Consider the following 12,470-nt stretch of genomic DNA (forward strand, 5'->3'; position numbering starts at 1 on the left):
GGGAGGAATGCTAATGATGGTTAATAGAGATTATACCCAAGTGGTAGCAGTAGTCATGCTGAGAAATAAAGTTGGAGTCAGGGATGATGATGGGAAAGCAGTGAGTGGAAGAACTATTCAACCAACCTGCTTTTTCCATGAAATGTTTCTGTGATAAAATGTTGCAGTGAGGACAGGTGAAAGCTGTGACTCCTTTGGTATCTCACAAATTTCTGCATAATTGAACTTAAGCTGCTACAGTAGTGGAAGTTTGTCCGTCTTTGCTTACACACGTGTGCCATGAAGATAAAACGGTTTGAATGAAGGCTAAATGTTTTGGAAGTGCTTTCCAACTCTATATTTAGCACAACTGTTAATTTCAGAGTCAAATACACAAATGTAACCAAAACACATCTCAGGATTTACTCAAGTACCATCAGGGACATCATGTGACCTCAAACAAGAAAAGTGTCACTAATAATAAATGACCTGAAAAACAAACTCATAAAAAAATAACCTTTAAAAAAAAAAAGACTAACAACTGCGTATCTCTACTGTCGTTGAAGTATCTTAAACAATTCTGGCAAATCTTGGATTTTGATATCTTAGAGTGTATGTTGATGAAATTCTTCAATATGCTTAATTTTCCAAAACTAAATGGTTTTCCAGTTGTCCAATATGAAACATGTTTTGTATAGCTGCAGAAATACAATAGTGCCAAGTAAATTGTTATCTGTACATCCACCCATCCATTCATTAACTGCTGCTTATCCAGGACCAGGTTGTGGTGGTGAGATAACTCAGGCATCCTCCAGCTCCTCCTGAAGGATCCCAAATTGTTCCCAGGCCAGAACATATGAGTATTCCCTCTAGAGCATTCTGGGTCTGACCTGAAGCGTCCTAACCAGATACCCAAACCACCTGAACTGACTCCTTTTGATGTGAAGGATCAGCAGCTTTACCCTGAGCTCCTCACCATATCTCTAAAGCTGAGCCCAGACAACAAACAGAGGAAACTCATTTTAGATGCTTGTTTTCATTCTTTCGGTCATTACCCAAAAGTCATGACCTTAGGTTAAGGTTGGACTGACTAATTAACTGAGAGCTTCGCCTCCAGGCTCAGCTCCTTCTTCACCACAATGGTCCAGTATAACACACATACTGTTGATGCTGCACTATTTCAGTTTGTTAATCAAATAGCTTCAATATCACAAATCACACATTTCCTCAGGGAGCTTTACAATCTGTACAGCAATGCAGCATCATCTATCATGAAGACCTTGATTCCAATAAGGACCCTTTCCTCAAAAAACCTCAGGAGGAGCCACAGAGGAGGAATCCAATGAGTGCTGGTCATCCTCATCTTCTGCATTTGGCCACAAGTTCTCATCAACATCACAACTTACGTGCACCTGGTCCTACCTAATCCAGCCCTGCAGGTATGGGCAGGATTTCAGTATTCATCACATCCATATTTACCTGAGTAACTGATCATTCTGTGTTTGGTCTTTGTTGGGGACCAAGCAGTGAGGCAACAAGGAGATAGGGATGTAAATTAGAAAATAGAGTAAAAGATAACAACAATAATATAACAAACTCAACCGAAAAGAACTGACCCTACATGACATAAGGGAACACATATATAAACCAAATGACACACAAGGGTTAAGGCTGATTTATATTTCTATGTTGGGTCGACGTCAAACTGATGGCGTACCTGCGCAGAGCTCTCTGCCCCTACGCCGTCCCCTGACGTGCACCTCCCCAAAAATGTAACTACACATCGACGCAACGCATACCGCAAGGGCTGTGATTAGTTTGCTTGTTAGCAACGTATTTCCAGTATCATGAAATTAATTCTGGTCGCCTGCCTCTGTCCCGCCATTTTTATCTTGGTAGACACAAACACAACGGACACAAACCCAAGTCGAAGAGCGTCAGGAAGTATGAGCACTTGTACAATCCGTCATTGCCCCATTACAAGGACTGCCAGATGGCAAACATATCAAAAAGTATCACAGACATTAGGCCTGGACGTGACGGACTAGAGACACCGATAACCATTCAGGAAAGGAGCACATCCCCCTAGCGCTGTGGCGGTGAATTGCACCGCGACAAAACATGACGCGATGGAGAGACGCAGAACTTTGAAAGGTGCACGGTGGCGTAGTTATGGAGTGGAGGTTACATAGAAGCATAAATCAGCCGTTAGGGTTAGGATAACAAAATGGACACAGACTAATACTACAACTACAACTCAATACAAGACAAACTAACTAAACCTTAACTAAACTAAACTAACTCTAAAGCTAACAAACTGTGTACTGTTCATTGTTTGGTGTGGTTGCCTGCAATGAAATTAACCTGTGTAGATAATCAAACTTAAGTTGTACATTTTTATTTTTCCTTTTCTTAATGTAAGTTTATAAGAATGTATCAAACTGCAGTTTACTTTATAGTTATTTGAATTATGTTTGGTAAGGCTGCAAATAATGATTATTGTCATTAGTGATTCATCTATTCATCAATTAAGTGATGTCTTCAATTTGCAACAGTCTAATGTTTGGTGAATTCAACCGTTTTAAATGGGTGTACCTGCAGAAATGCGCAAAATGGACTCTAATTTCATAGTTTTGGTGTTGAAATTTGAAAGATTTGGTCGATGAACAGCGATTCCACAGTTTAGTCCACATTTAATGCTGTTGTTCTGACTGTGTGAAGAGGTTTGTAAAAGTGAACTCAGTAGTGAGAAGTGTTTGTTAGCAACTGTAAAAGATTGTAAAAATGTGTTTGTGGCTGCAGCAACAGTAACCAGGTCATGTATCATGTCAGCTCTCCTCCAGACAGTTTCTGTTCATCTGGGTCAATGTGCATCCAGCATACAAACAAGCCTTCAGTCCAGTCCTGACAAGAACAAATACAGATGTACATTCCTCCTGTTCACCACCACACGGAGAAGCACTGTGTGTGTGTGTGTGTGTGTGTGTGTGTGGGTGTGTGTGTGTGTTGTCTTTGTGTCTTTGTTACATAAAGGCTTTATTTGTTTTTCAAAGACTTTCTAATCATTTAGTTGCGGTGGTCTGTGTGTGTTTGTCTAATAGCTGCAAGATAACATCTAATGTGTGTGTGTGTCATCTGATGTTAGCCGGGTAATCCAACACATTGTAGTGTGTGTGTGTGTGTGTGTGTGTGTGTACATACAGTATGTCGTCTGTGTGTTTATGTGTTGGGGTAATAACCATGTACATCAGAGGAAGTTACCCCAGATACCCAGACAGTCCAGGGTCATATGTAGAGCAAGATTGTGAGCAGAAAGAATTTACGAGCCTCTGCAGACATGAAACACCTCGTACCGTCGTGTGAAAAGTGTTTTACGAGCTCACAGCGAATATCGTCCATCATCATCAAATACTCAAACAAGTCTGAAACAGCCTACATTCTGAAAATCACCTGTATGAGGAAATACCGCCGAGGTGTGTTACCCAAGCATACAACTTGGTCAACAGGCCAGTTAATGATAGGATGCGGAGGAGCTGTAATGTTGCGTAATGGGGTTTTTAGGTCAGCTATAAAGGTTTGAAGGAAACGTTACGGTATGTTAGAGTTACAACATCCACAAGGAAATTAGTCTTGAGTTTGTGTGCAGAATGTTGGAACATCCATTGTCTAAAAAACACCTTTTAAATTTAATTGTTCTTATTTTAACCTTCGTGTCGTCCTCCCGGGTCAAATTGACCCGTCTGTTTTGACTATTCTTTCTGTCTTTCCTCCCTTCTTTCTCCCTCCCTCCCTCCCTCCTTCCTTCTTTCCTCCCTCCCTCCTACCTTCCTTCCTTCCATCCTTCCTTCCTGCCTCCTTTCCTTCTTTCTTTCCTCCTTTCCTTCCTTCTTCCTCCCTTCCGTCCTTCCTTCTTCCCTCCTTTCCTTCCTTCTTCCTCCCTTCCATCCTTCCTTCTTCCTCCCTTCCTTCCTCCCTCCTTTCCTTCCTCCCTTCCATCCTTCCTTCCTCCCTCCTTTCCTTCCTTCTTCCTGCCTTCCTTTCTTTCCTTCCTCCCTCCCTCCTTCCTTTCCTCCCTTCCCATTCTCCTGTCCTTCTTTCTTCCTCCCTTCCTTCCTTCCATCCTTCCTCCCTCCTTTCCTTCCTTTCCTCGAGGGCAACAGGAGGGTTAAACACCCACAATAACCCTTGCATTGATTTAAATCTTATATTGATTACTGATTCAGCAGTCTAACGTCACAGTCACAGTCACAGTCTAATGTTTTTACTGCAATGACTGTTGTTGTTGTTGTTGAAAACTTCCAGTTTAGCGTTTCCTCTCAGCAGGCGTGTCATCTGGTGCACAGATGTTTCAGAGGAGTTGGTTTTTATTATATTAATATGAACCTAAGCGCTACTTGACACTATTTGAGTGGTTGCAACATCTGTAAAACATGATGAGTCGCCACATTGTGGTCATACTGTGTGTGTCAGAAAGGGAAATAATAGCAGATCGTATCTCATGTTAGATCAAATTCTGTTTTCAAATAGAATAAAAGTCATCATTCATTGTCATTTTAAGATATTGACAGTATGATATGAAACTCTCTCTCTGTGTGTGTGTGTGTTTGTGTGTGTGTGTGTGTGTGTGTGTGTGTGTGTGTGTGTGTGTGTGTGTGTGTGTGTGTGTGTGTGTGTGTGTGTGTGTGTGTGTGTGTGCACCAGGTATTCCTCATGTTGTGAGGCCTTTTAGGGACAAAAAGCTACTTCCCTTAATGTAGATAATTCATTTCAGGGTGAAGACTTGTTTAAAGTTAAGGTGTTTGAGGTTATTTATTGGATGTGTGTGTTTTAATGTTTAAATGACACACACACACACACACACACATACACACCAGTGACTAAAAAACTGGTGTGGAGACATAAGTTTCCTGGAAAGGGTGGGCCCCACAACTGGGCAAAAATTGACAGACCCCACAAGGAAAAAAATCAAGTGTGTGTGTGTGTGTGTGTGTGTGTGTGTGTGTGTGTGTGTGTGTGTGTGTGTGTGTGTGTGTGTGTGTGTGTGTGTGTGTGTGTGTGTGTGTGTGTGTGTGTGTGTGTGTGTGTGTGTGTGTGTGTGTGTGTCAGTGTCATTGTGTGTCATTGTGTGTGTCTGTGTTTTAATGACTCTTGACCTGCAGCAGAGCTTACTGACCTTCACATCCTCCTGCTAACCTGTGAACTGGATGCCATAGGACCCCTGGGAGGACGGACACACAAACACACACACGCGCACACACACACACACACACACACACACACACACACAAAAGAAAAACACAAACACACATACTGTAAATACATGTTAACAGATACAACCACACACAACCACAAGTGGATTCACAGAAGACAGATGTATGTATGAGCATTAATCTACTAACTTATTTAAACATGGACACACACACACACACACACACACCGAAGAACTGTGTGTGTCCGGTTTGGCAGCTGGAAAGTAACGATCCAGTGTGATCTGATAGCAAACAGTGTTCAGGTCAAAGGATTTTGTCAAACTATTTCAGTCTGTTCCAAAACTGATTGGATCCATAACAGATTGATTGAATAAATAGATAGTACTTGTGTAAGATTGTAAAGAATACAATCAAGTTAAAATATCTGTTTGTCCCACTGATCTGTTTTATTGACAGATTTCTATCCGTCGTCCACGAAGGTTAGGGTTCTGCAGAAAGTCACAATAGCAAGTGAGAAGAGTGGCCTATGTGAGGAAGAAGCCTGCATGTACTGTACAGAGCCAGCAGCAGATACTGAGGAGGCTGACTGTTGTGGTTTTCCCCACGTTAACTGAACTTGGTATAAGAGCGGAGGCTAAAACAAGAAGTGAAAATCAGGCAGATGATGATGTTCGCTGGTGACGTTAGAGACAGAAGGAAGCTGAAGAGACTTGGCTGGTTGGTTGGTTGGTTGGTTTGCTGGGTGAGCAGTAGGGCTGGTCACAAGAATACATTTACAGATTAATCATAATTTTTATTTGAATAATCTAATACCAAGATTGATCTATGAATTTCTGCTTCTTTTTTTTTGGCTCAGTAAACGTGCACATCTGAGTATTGCTCGTGAACCAAAAGGTTATTTTAACTTCATAAAATAAAAAGTTATATTTGATGTTGGCTCATGATGTCATTGACAGTATTAATTACATGTGTATGAGCATATATGTCTTGGTGTACATTTCACTATTAGCAGTTTATCATGTACACAATATTTATCCCTTAGAAGGTCAATTAAATGTTTAAGCCTGTTTAACACGCAACATAAACGTGTCAAACTGTCACAAATACAATATATGAGAACTGAAACATGGATATTTGTTCCACTTCTGCTACGTCATACATTAATTGGGGTAATCTAACTCTAAAAACAATAAGTACAGTTGGGATGAGTTATGTTTTAACTTTTTGTGACACTTGAGTTTAAATGATTCTCAAAGATCAAAAAAGTGCCACAATACTGCTTTAACTGTGTGTGTGTGTGTGTGTGTGTGTGTGTGTGTGTGTGTGTGTGTGTGTGTGTGTGTGTGTGTGTGTGTGTGTTGACTCTGAAAGTGAATCTATTTCCTGCCAGGAAGCATTTACTTGCAGGAATACTGCCCAGGAAGTTTAGTGATAGGACAGTATGCGCACACACACACACACACACAGAGTCACATGTACAGTCATAGATACTTCACGGACTTCAACAGTCAAACACGCTACTTCTTATGTAACCAACACAATGCTGCTGTGTTAGTTAACTAAATACATGCAAGACAAAATATTCAACTCAACTCAACTTGGTCCGACAACAACGTGACACTAGGCAGATACTCTCAAAGCACAAGCAGGCAATCACAAGATGGGGAAAGAGTTAAGGCACAGTGCTTCATCAAGACACAAACAGTCTTTATTTTACTGACCACATGATAAATGTTAAATGATAAATGGACTGCACAATGTTCAACCTTAACAGACAAAACACTTTACAATCTTTACAGTATTGGGGTTCAGTGTCTTGCTTAAGGACACTTTGACACATGGACAGGAAGAACCGGGGACCAAACCACCAACCCTGCAGTCAGTGAGCAACCTCCTGATGCTCAGACGAAGAAGACGACGACAGCTCTGGCAAAAAAATGATAAAAATAGTACTTTTCATCAACAAATCTTTAACCCTCTGTAAATGCCCCGCTAGTCTGCTAATAAACATTAGCCCCGCTAGCCAGCTAATAAACGTTAGCCCCGCTAGCCAACTAATAAGCGTTAGCCCTGTCCCCAGTAGGTGGAAAAGCAAAGAACCGGTGCTTAGTCAGGCTCTGGCTCCGAACCAGCACCAGCTCCAGCTCGGTGGAAATACCATCCTTAAAAATGAAGGTACCAAATTGATTTATTGGAGTAATACAGGCTTAATTTTTTCTGCTTTTTCTTAACAAACTTTCTCCATCACTGAGTGCTTTCCAGTTAAATCATTCATAGTTTCAGTCTAATGAGCAGTGAGCATGCATAAGCTTAATTGTGTTAATTACCACAGGTGAGCTTATGTGGGTTTGATCATGATGAAGAAGGAGGAGATGGACTGACGGGAGCCTGACTGTTGGGTTGGAGGCGGTGCTGAACAGGAGGGGAGGAGTTAAAGGCAGAGTTGGCTCGACTGTGGAGGAGAGGTGAGCGATACTGAGCAGAGTGGGAGGGCTGAGGGCTCGGAGGAGTGAGAGAGGACTGCCAGGAGGTGCCTGTGTGGAGGGTACGACCTCATACCAGTTTATTACTGCGGAGCCATGAACTCAGCACAGACCAGCATTATACAATATATCCATCCACTGCTGGTTGCTTTACTTCTTATATTTCTTGTATGTTGTTATCAGCTGTTTTGTAAATAATGTGAAACTAAGACAAGATCATTATGTTGATCTGCCAACACACTGAGCTGATCTTTAAATAACACAAAGGGGGTTCCTCACTGACCATAACTACATAAACCTGCAATAAATTAGAATTTTAAGGGTTTTTTTTCATTGAAGCTTCATAAACTTATATTTTTATTTATCAACAATTGATCAGATAATGTGAATAATGTGAAGGGGGGTTGCTCAAAGTGACAAAAAAGAGTCTGCAGTTCCTCCTCTAAGCTCATAGTTTCGGTCTTCAAGTCTTACCAAAGCTCAAATTAACTCACTGCACACTTCCTACTCAGCACCAAACAGCAGACAGACAATGTTAACAACTAGCTGCTTCATCTGATAAACATGGAAACACATCACACAGCTCTTCTTCAGTACTCCACGCTTTATTCACCACATATTTTGGGCTATCTGGCCTCCATCAGGAAGGTGTCTGAGACCGCTTCACACTCTGCTCTTTGCTGTTTTCCGTTCACTAAGCAGAGAATCGTAGAAACTAGCCGGTGAACTTAATGGAGCATTCAATTACTAAAAAAGTAGATCTCTTTCCCAGGAGATGGTAAAGAGCTGAGTGAATATTTGACTTCCATTCAGCAAGTGGTCAGAAACACGACTCCTAATGATAATGTTGCTGGATGTGGAAATAAGTAGCTGTTTAATAACTAGTTCACCATTTAAGGAGATGATATGTCAAAGTTATGTTTATATGTACATAGTTTGTGCAGGTTTAAATTACTTAACAGTTAAAGAAAGTCTATTTTTATATGTATATCCTCATTTAATAGTGATCATTCAGAGCTTCCCTGACTGTTTAGGAGGATTTCTTAACTTTCTGTCATCATTTTTGACAAGAATTGACAAATTGAACTACTGTGGTCATATTTAATGATGAGTGAATTTGGCTAGAAGACAGCACATGGGTTGAGCCAAACAATCGTCACTTAGTGCTTATTAAAGTAGTTAAAACCAATCATTGTATACAGATAACATCAGCTTCAATCCAAAGAAAGTCCTCCAGTATCCAGTATCATGACTCGTGAGCTCGGTGACTGATGTTGTTATATAAGAGGACTTTTCACATTCTGACTGGTGTTAGATTGCACCAGTGATTAAATGCTGGAGGCTGTTGAAGTACTGGGTAAATAAAACTGAGTGCAGGTAAGTGTTGTCCTGGCTCTGACAGAGTTTGAGGAGGTCTGTGTGGTGGTGGCCGCCAGGCAAAGGCCTGCTGTATTCAGTTGCAAATATTTAACCTACCTGAGGGGGGCTTGACTTATTCAATGATTGCAGACACTTAAAAGTCCCCAGTGGTATGAGATATGTGAGATGAGAAAAATCAATAGAGCAAAATACATGTAGATATTGGTTTTAAGTGTCAGAAATACTTCCTTGTACTCCAGTTTGAGTTCAGACATCAGTTCACTCTTCAATATTTTGTTTCATCGACTAATTTAGAGCAATACTGTATCCTTACTACTGAACCTTTGTTTTCATGAAATATGGTGTAGGACTGCAACTAACGATTATTTTACCATTGCAAACGATCATTGTTTAAAATGTTCATCTCAAGTTCTCTTCAAAATGTTTTGTTTTTTCTAATCAACAGTGAAACGATCAGTTTATTACAGACAAGAATGAAAACTAAATATCCACATTGGGAAGCTGTAGCTGGGAACTTTTCTGACCAATTAACTAATTGACTAATTGTTGCAGCTCTAATCTGTTGATGTTTAAATTGTGATTAAATCCTGTGTAAATATGCACAAGTTCCTTTTTTTTAAATTAAAGTCAATCAGTTATTTAGGTATGAAATAAGGATTCAGGTGTGATTTTGGTTCTGAAGCCAATCAGAGGAAATGACACTATGATCTGTATGTATATTGTCAAATTTGACAGAAAAGATTTGAATCTAATTCTCATGTATAGAGTGATTAAATGTTTAATCAAGTCAAGTCAGTTTTATTCATAATGCCTCACATTAAAAAATCACAAATTTGCGTCACAGGACAACATATGACATCCGATCCTGAAACCATCAATGCAGATAACAATAAACTCCACAAAAACATCTTTAAATGAAAAGAAGGAAGAAAATACCAGATTATGTTGTCCTGTCATCTGATTTTTTCTGATCTGCAGTATCATCATATATAATTACGTCTCTAATGTGACGTACCTGCTTTTGAATTCATCAATATCTGACAGTCTTAAGTGTTGACTAAAGTTGCTGTTATGGAAAGAAAAGCAGGGATTTTATGGGACAGTTTGTTTTAAAAGTTGTTGATTGGTTAATTTAGCGTGAATTACCACGGGCAATCATGTTTTAAGACCAGAACATTTTTAAATAAGCAAAATGAAGACAGAGAACAGATATTTTCCATCTATTGTATTCTGTAAAGGTTGACTTTGCATGAACGCTGATTAAATAAGCAGATGTTTGATCACCTGCTCATTGCTTTATCTTGTAGGTTACACCGTGAAATACATTAGTACATAACAGATATAACAGACGAACACAGATTGAAATCAAAGATACGACACAGGCAGAAGGTGAGCTGCTCAAAAACAACAGAAAGAAAACACGGATGAGTTAATGTGGAAGTGATGTGAGATGCTGTGTGGTGAACCTGCTCCTGAATAAACCTTAAACTCTGTCCTTTCCCATGACACACGCTCACACTCACACACTTTCTCTCACGCTCACACACTCGCTGGCTCTCTGTGGGAGACTTAGCTCACATGACCGCCTGATGCTGCTCGATCTGACCGAACTAAAGGGCCAAATAAATTTCTGTGACCGAGCTAAAGGGCCAACAGATTGAGCGTGTGTGCACATGAGCGTGCAAATGTTCGAGAGTCTCTCTGCTCAGCTGCAGATGATAAAACAGCACCTGTTCTTTCTCTTCTAATTTCCTCCTCTACGAAACCGTGCAGACATGGATCATTTTTGTGCTGTTTGTGTCTTGGAACTGATCATGTCAACACTGATACAGCTGACTGACTCTCAGCACACAGTGTTCTGTCCTTCAAGGTAAGATTTGGATTGAAGTGATTGAAGGTTAAAGTCTGGATACCACTGAGTCAAGAATCGATTCAGACCAGTCAAGACAAGAGTTTAGATGAAGACTCCCAAGAGAAAACACAAGCAACTAATAAAAATAGATTTGTCGATATGAAATCAAACATGATTCAACAACTTCAGCAATTAAACAACTGGTTTTTGTGGAAAGTTTGGGCTGTTTTCATTTGGATCGTTTTATGTGAGAAAGATTTAACAATTAAGTGAAAACGGCCTCTGTAAAGGACACTTTGGGCCTCATGCAAGAACATTTTCACAAGTTTCATCTATTGTGTCTATTCATGGAAACCTGTTCTGCTCCCGTTATGGGAAAGTTTCAATTCACAAAAATATTTAAAAAACAACAATTTCACACTGTTTTCAAGTCCTGCTGTTATGAACCAAATAGTCGTATCAGAGGAGCTAAAACAATTAAAAAAGAAAATGTGAATCCAGCTGCCAATGATATGTCAACAGAGCAAAAAATGTCTTTCTAAAGCAAAGAGGCATCATGTGACAGTCACAGAGATATTAGAGGAGAGAATATAACAGCCAGTAGATTATGTTTGACTGCCAGCTGCATCCCAACATGATGCTGGACAGAGAGCTACAGAAACAGCCCAATAAAGTTGTTAACTACTGATGTGGAGATATGACTGTTCATGACTCGTACGACAGATCTAAAGTGCAAGAAAACTGATGAACACCACACATTTTCTTATATGCGTCTCTTGAGAATGAATCCGCTCGTATGGATGCTTATTGCATGAGGCATGAAGTCCTTTATTAATGCTAATTGACAGTAAAGTCCCTTGTTATACTAAGGAGGGAGCAGAAACCCCAGAGACAGATTTTGTTAAACCTCAGTAGATAAAAGAGGAAAATAAGACTTCGTAATTTGGCTTAATTGACCCTTTAAAAGATAAGCCCATAGATAGGCTGTAGGTCAGGGATGTCAAAGCTATCCATAAAGGTTTCATGTGGCTGCAGGTTTTCATTCCAACCAAGCAGGAGCACATGGCTTGACTCATTTAATCACTTGATCTCAGTCTTTAGACAGCTGATTGGTCAAATCATGTGCTCCTGATTGGTTGGAACAAAAACCTGCAGGCACATGGCCCCTTATGGAAGAGTTTGGACATGCCTGCTGTAGGCTATATACAGAAGTGTGACATCACCCGTTGGTTTCATTGGAGCCGGTTTGAAGCCCAGAGTTGCAGTTTACGGTTGCTGCCATCTTTTCCAATTGGAGCCAGAACCGATAACATATGCAGGGTTCTGATTTCACGCACTGGGAACACGACCGCTACCTTGGACCCAATTATAGGGACAAGGGCAATGGAAAAACCTGTTTGTATGATATTATCATTTTACTATTATTTCCCCATTTGGGATCAACAGAGGATCCGTTTAAATGCAAGTTTAATAATGAATTTAGCAAAATCATGTACAGGTTGTTCATTCCAACTCAATAAGTATAATTAATTATAATGTTCTCCATCAGAGATCAGGCGTCAGGAC

Source organism: Scomber japonicus, chromosome 3 (assembly GCF_027409825.1).
Source record: "Scomber japonicus isolate fScoJap1 chromosome 3, fScoJap1.pri, whole genome shotgun sequence".
Classification (NCBI taxonomy): Eukaryota; Metazoa; Chordata; class Actinopteri; order Scombriformes; family Scombridae; genus Scomber; species Scomber japonicus.